This window comes from Schistocerca gregaria, unplaced genomic scaffold (assembly GCF_023897955.1).
Source record: "Schistocerca gregaria isolate iqSchGreg1 unplaced genomic scaffold, iqSchGreg1.2 ptg000558l, whole genome shotgun sequence".
NCBI classification, from domain to species: Eukaryota; Metazoa; Arthropoda; class Insecta; order Orthoptera; family Acrididae; genus Schistocerca; species Schistocerca gregaria.
The window spans coordinates 87,501-95,000 of NW_026061951.1; positions in this window are offsets into that span (position 1 = coordinate 87,501).

The following is a 7,500-nucleotide window of genomic DNA, read 5'->3' on the forward strand; positions in this document are numbered from 1 at the left end:
CGCGCTACTGCTGGACTTGTGCGCACGGCGGTGCGCTTCGCGCGGCTCGCTGGCGGCGGGTCCTGCTGTGGCCCCGGCCTCGCGCGTGAACGCCCGGCGCTAGCCGGGCGCGGCGCGGTTGGCCGGGGTAGTGGCGGGTCTTGGCTGCCGGTCGGGCTGTGCGCTTGCGCGCTGCCGTGTCGGCTGCGCTGCGCGGGGCCGGGTGCGGCCGGGCGATGCGCGCGCTGCTGGCTGGCGCTGGGCGGGCGGTCGGCCTCTGGCTGACAGCCCGCTCTCGCGGCTACGCTGGCGGCGGGCGCGGGCCCGGCTGCGCCCGGCTCCGCCGGCCGCGCCCGGACAACTTAGCGGCGCCGCCCGGCCACATGTAATGTTGGTTGTGGTTGGCGTGTGCGGTTGGCGCACAAAGCACAGTGGGGAGTAGGGCGGTCATCGTTCCTGCGGAAACCAAGGCTCTCACTTTTGAGGGCCAAAGCGGAAGCAGGCCGATGTCCACGCGCGGGGAAGGGCGCTGACTGCGAAGCGCCCTCTGACTTTCAGAGGATGCAACGCGGGCGGCGACCCGGCCTCGCTCGGAGGATTCCTTGGTGTATAACTGCGGAGTGGAGGCCGGCATCGGCCTTCGCAACGTGGAAGTCACCGGGAGCTGCCCCCAGGAGGATGCTCCTGAGTGGTCTAAGACCACGACCACAGGGACGAAGGCTAATACAGCCGACGTACGGGCCTGGCAAACCCGGGGTGCCCGAGCCCGGTGCTGGCAAGCGCTACCAGCGCCGTCCGTAATCTGAGACACGTACTTCAACGACCGCTGTGAGGCGCGCAGTGGAACGTCGTGCGTGTTTCGGACCGGAGTCTTGGCTTAACCGCCTGGGCAAGAGAAGGACAATCTCTATAATCACCCCTCACCCTCTGCGTTAGCTGGCGGCTATGGGGCGCAAGGCTGTTGAGTTGTGAACAGTCGTGAGTCAGCCACCTCAGAGGACCGGCCGACCCTCTGTTGTATAAGGCTTACCCAGGTGGGCGGGGCAACGCCTGGGTGGACCACTTATATCCCTAGCTGATCGTGGGAACCACATGGCTTCTCTCAATCAACCTTGTCCCGACGGAACTGGTGGGCCGTCGCGGAGTCACAACACCAACCATTCAGGGGACGAGTCTGACACTCCGTGTCAAGACGAACTCCCAACACAAGGGCAGTCGGAGGCCCATAGGCCAGAAGACCATGACCCCGCGCTTAGCGAGCCAGAATTGGAGCTCCGTACACCTCGTGCACGGAGCGCTAAGACTGCAGCAAGCGAGACGCTGGCACGGACGCTTGCAGACGCGAGTGAAAGTGACAGTGAGAAAGAACGGAAGGCAAAAGTGAGGAAGCAGAAGAAACACCTGCGAAAACTGCTCCGGCAGAGATCGCTGAGTGCGGACGCTGTAACCGATCTGATGCCGCCACCCCGCCAGCCGGCGCCGAAAGCGGCACCTAAGGCGGGAGACAAGCCGAAACCGGCGCAGGTAGCCGGGCGCAAGCCCGGCGGCCCAGTCGGGGAAGGCGCAACGGGGAAGTCCGAACCGAAGGCGGAGACGAAGGCCTCGCGGCCAACGACACCGCCGGCGGGGAAGGCTGCGAGCGAGCCAAAGCTGGCGCAGGTAGCCGGGCAAAGACCCAGCGGCCCAGTCGGCACCGGCAAGCTCACCCAGACTCGCCCGGCGGGAGAGACGGCGGCCCCACGGCCGAAGTCTCAACTGCCGGAGACGGCGAAAAGTGTGCCGAAACCGGCGAAGGTAGCCGGGCAACTGCCCAGCGGCCCAGTCGGGGAAAGCGCCAGCAGTAGCCGCGCCTCTTCACCAATGTCGGGTGCCGAGAGACGCAAGTCCCGGACACGACGGAAGAAGCGGAAACCGAACAAGCAGCCGGACTCGGCGCAGGTAGCCGGACAACAGCCTGGCGGCCCAGTCGATGACGGCACGTCCCGATACAAGGCAAGCCCAAGCGATCTTGCGACCGTGAAGCTTATCGCGACGCGGCTCGAGGACGTCCTGAAGCTCGTGGACGACTCTCTAAAACCGGGACAACTGGTCGAGGAGGGAAATCTGGGGGACTTTAAGAGACAACTGAGAGCTAAGTTGTTTGATTGGGCCATGGCGCAGTCGGCCCTCACCGGAAGGGTGGAAGCCTTGGAGGAGGAGCTGGCGAGGACGAAGGCGGTGCCCACGGCGCCACCCAAGACCTTTGCACAAGTTGCCGCCGCTCCACCCATACCAGAACGGAAAACGCAGGCGATGATAACCAAAGCCCTGACTGAGAAGGCAACGCTCTTCATCAAGTCCAAGGGCAATGAAACTGGCGCAGAAGTGAGAAAGAAATTCACCTCCCTGGTCAAGCCTGAGGTTGAAGGTGTGAAGTTCTCACGGGTCGCCACAAACGGCCCGACGCTCATCGTAGATGTGGCGTCTGAGACTGATCGCCAGAAGCTTCTAGCTAACAACAAACTGACAGAAGCACTCAAGTGCGAACTGCCGAAAAAGCTCAATCCGCAGATAATCATATATCATGTACCATGTGTCATGAAGAATGAAGCTGTGGTTGAGCTAACTCGAAAGCAAAACGACCTTGGAGGACTTTCCGAAACACAGTTTCGCCAGGAGTTTAAGCCGAAGTTCCGGACTGGGCCAAGGGGCAGACAAACATCACATCTCGTGGTGGAAGTAAGCCCCAGACTCAGAGTCGCGATTCTGAGGCAGAAGCGACTGTACATGGGCTTTGAGTCCATGCCGGTTGACGACTACCTGGACTTAGTCGTTTGCACGCGGTGCCAGGATGTGAACCACTCGGTAAGGTTCTGCAAGCAGGACCCGAGTATAATAACATGTGGGCACTGTGGCGAGAACGGCCACATGAGGAAGGACTGTAGAAAAGCGGGGGACCGAGCGGTCTGTATCCCGTGCAAAAAGCGTAATCGCACATGCGAAACGCCAGGCAAAGAGTGTGCCTACTACAGGATTCTCACTCAACGCAAAATCCAGCGGACAGACTATGGGAGACAAGACCTCTCGTCAACCGTCTCCATTCCGGCCGCTACCTCTCCTGTCCCCGACCGGACTGTGAAAAATCACAATGCCAATGTCGGTTAAGATAGGACAGCTGAACTGCGCGCGAACGCAAGCGGTGATGCAGGAGGTACGACGCCGAGCGGAGGAGGAGTCTCTAGACATATTATGTCTGCAAGAGCCCTACTCTAGGGACGGTAAGATCCGATATATGCCGACAACAGCTCAGATCCTGGCTGGGGGAGAGCATCCTATGGCAGCAATTGTTGTGCTAAATCGTTCCTTCAGAGCAGTCAAAGTGGCGCACCTAAGCAACAGATGCATGGTGTTAGCTGAGATAAATACTGGCGATTTCACCTTTTTCGTGCTAAATATGTACTTTCAGTACAGGCACAGAGAAAGACCGTATATCGACCAGTTAAAAGAGGCGGTTGGGTTCTACCGCAATGACTTGCTGATTTGCACAATGGACGCAAATGCCATGTCACCCCTATGGCACAGTGACATCACGCCTCTTGGTGCTCGACGCGCCGCCAGGCGAGGTGAGAGACTCGCTGAAGCAATTCACGAGCTCAGACTAGAAGTGCTGAACCGACCAAACTTCCCACCAACTTTCGAAGGCCGCCGTGGAGCGACCTCGAATATCGATGTGACACTGAAGAGTGCACACGAGCATCTCCGTGCGGAGAACTGGAAGGTATGGCGGGGAATGACACTAAGTGACCACAATCTGATCACATTCACTGTAGCCTATGATGGGGAGCCTCCTCCTGAAGACCAGGTGAACGGCACCGTCAAGTACAACTGGCGAAAGGCTAATTGGGATCGACTAAGAGGTAATCTAGTGATACCGAATTGGCCAATGGATCGCGTTGTGGACGTTGACAAAGCTGCAGAAGATCTGACGGCGGCCATACAGACAGCAGCAACAGGCGCAGTCCCGTTGGCCCACACAGGGAAAATGCCTAAGGCACCTTGGAACCCTGAGCTGCAGCGTCTCCGACGCGAATGCAGAAGAGCGCGGCGGCATTACCAGCGCAGCGTAGGCGATCACATTCGTGAGGCCACGCTTGCGCGGTACAGGCGGGCCAAAGCCGTGTTTAAGCGGGCACTGCACACAGTACGGACTGAGAGTTGGCAGTCTTTTGTTCGTGACAGTCTGGCGGCTGACCCCTGGGGTACACCGTACAAGATTGCCGTGTCAAAAGTTCGGTCACCGACGGTCCTGTCGACCCTAAGGAAGATCGATGGCAGTCACACCAAGGACTGGCAAGAGTCAGCTGAGCTCACATCCTTCTAGTGATAGAAGGTGACTCTCGGGCAATGTTGGAAGTAAACTGCAACGCAGCGCTCAACGCCCTGCAGCAGTGGTGCCACAAAGTGAAGCTGAAGCTGTCTGCTGAGAAGACTGTGTATATCTTGCTGCGCGGCCGTTTGGCACGTGGCCCTGTACTCCGAATTGCTGGCGGTGCCAACGATGGAGCTATCAGGCGAACACGCATGGCGAGGTATCTGGGAATCCACCTCGATGAGTCCAGACTGTTCTCTGCGCATATCGAGATCGTATGTCGCAAAAGCCAGGCCCTCTTCCACAAGATAGCCAGTATTGCAAACAAGCAATACCATCTGCCATTGCAGACATTAAGGCTATATCACTCGAGCATTCTCGTGGCCATCACGGCTTACGGGTCGAGTGTCTGGGCTCATAGGCTGAGACAGAGAAAACCTGCGGCGGCGATGAGGAGGCTGCAGCGCCAAGCGCTGTTGCGCCTCACTGGAGCATACAGCACGACTTCCGCCGATGCGCTACTAGTCATCACAGCAATCCCCCCACTTGACCTGCTGGTCAGGGAAAGGGGTGCGCTGTATTGGCTCCGGAAGGGAAATCCGGATGGGGTCAATAACATCTTAGGCCGACCGGCAGACAGCGCTGCTGAAGTCCGGAACTGGCTCTTTGACGAGTGGCAGCAGAGGTGGGACGCGCTCCGCACAAGCAGGCGCGTGCACCATTTTTTCCCCAACGTGAGAGAGCGGATGAGACTTCGGTTTCTGAAACCCTCACGGGGATTGGTGCATTTCTTGACAGGACATGGGCCCTTTTCCACCTACTTGTGTAGGACTGGCAAAAGAGAAACCACAGACTGTGACTGTGGCGAGGAAGGAACCCCGGAGCACACTCTGTGGGACTGTCCACAATTTGCTGAAGTACGGGAACAACTGCCCCCTAACAGAGATGTTAGAGCGCTACTCCGGAGCAGAGAGCACTGGAGGGCGCTCAACACTCTTGCGTCTGCAATATCCGCACAGGCTCTGGATCAATATTTGCAGCGGAGGGCTTTGGAACTCGTGAGGGAAAGAGCAGGAATGCTCCATGACCCCGACACGACTCCGGAGACCAGCAGCAATGATTCAGATGACGACTCATGGGCTGACGATGACTAAGTAGCGACAGACTCTAGGCCAAGAACCCGGAAATTCCGGGCTCGACGATGGGCAAGGCCTGGCTAGCCCGAGCCGAGTGCTGTGGACCCTGCTACCCGCAGGAGAAACGTGCGCCGGCTGATTGCCCATTGTAAGCGGATGCTACGGCGGCACCACCTCCACGCGGTTCCCCGTGGGCACTGGACGGCAGGTCGCGAGACCTGAAGCCCGGTGGCAAAGAGTGCTCCTCTGTGGATATAGAGGGTCCGTTCCCCCGCACAATGGTGACGGTGTGGGGGTAGTTTTTCCAAGACCGCTTCCTGCGGTGGCGACGCTGGGGTAGAGTCGACCACTCGCCCATTGTGGAAGGTAAACATTCTGCTGTTCATCAGTACTTTACTAATAGTTCAGTCGTCTCACGGCACTGCTTAGTAATTGATGCAGGGCCACATAGATAGATGATACATGCGAATGTCCCTATACATGCAGTAAGTTCGTCATGGGCGCTGGCCGGCAGGCCGCGAGACCTGACGCCCGGCGGCAAAGAGTGCTCCTCTGAGGATATAGATGTTCCGTTCCGCCGCACAATGGTGACGGTGACCGCTGCCTGCGGTGGCAACGCTGGGCACAGTCGATACTCGCCGTGTGGTGGAAGGTAAACATTATGCGGTACATCAGTACTTTCCTAATAGTTCGGTCGTCTCACGGCACTGCTTAGTAAATGATGCAAGGCCACATATAGATGATTTATGCGAATGTCCCTATACGTGCTGTAAGACTGGGCACACAACGTGAATCGCACGTCAGCCAGACACTCGAACATGCACTACTCTCGGCCTGCAACGGAGACACACAATACGTAAACATCTGGAATGCGACAATGTCGAGTGCACCCTCTCTGCCACATTGCACCGTCGACACTATGATAACCAGACCAGTAGGTCCACCTATAAAAGCACAATACCACACTCCTCCGACAACTACCATTGCTCAGATAAACCAACACCACCAACACACATCCTACACAGAGGGGCACCAAATATCACCACCCGCCCTCGTGTTATACCACATGAAAAATTGCAGAAGTGAGAGACACAGACCCGCCAGCCTCTTGCTACAAGCATCGAACCGACGTGACGTATCTGACGGTGACTCAGGCATCCGCGTACTGCCACCACTATCCACCCCCCCCCCTCTCTGCCCCCTTCCCACACAATACCAAATTTAACCAACTTTATCGCTTAACCTAACTGTGGTTTTACCAGATTATCGCTTAACCTAACTGTGGTTTTACCAGATTATCGCTTAACCTAACTGTGGCTGTACCAGATTATCGCTTAACCTAACTGTGGCTGTACCAGATTATCGCTTAACCTAACTGTGGCTGTACCAGATTATCGCTTAACCTAACTGTGGCTGTACCAGATTATCGCTTAACCTAACTGTGGCTGTACCAGATTATCGCTTAACCTAACTGTGGCTGTACCAGATTATCGCTTAACCTAACTGTGGCTGTACCAGATTATCGCTTAACCTAACTGTGGTTGTACCAGATTATCCCTTAACCTAACTCAATTTGTCCCTTAACCTAACTCAATTTGTCCCTTAACCTAACTCAATTTGTCCCTTAACCTAACTCAATTTGTCCCTTAACCTAACTCAATTTGTCCCTTAACCTAACTCAATTTGTCCCTTAACCTAACTCAATTTGTCCCTTAACCTAACCCACGTTGTCCCTTAACCTAACTCAATTTGTCCCTTAACCTAACTCAATTTGTCCCTTAACCTAACTCAATTTGTCCCTTAACCTAACTCAATTTGTCCCTTAACCTAACTCAATTTGTCCCTTAACCTAACCCACGTTGTCCCTTAACCTAACCCACGTTGTCCCTTAACCTAACCCACGTTGTCCCTTAACCTAACCCACGTTGTCCCTTAACCTAACCCACGTTGTCCCTTAACCTAACCCACGTTGTCCCTTAACCTAACCCACGTTGTCCCTTAACCTAACCCACGTTGTCCCTTAACCTAACCCACGTT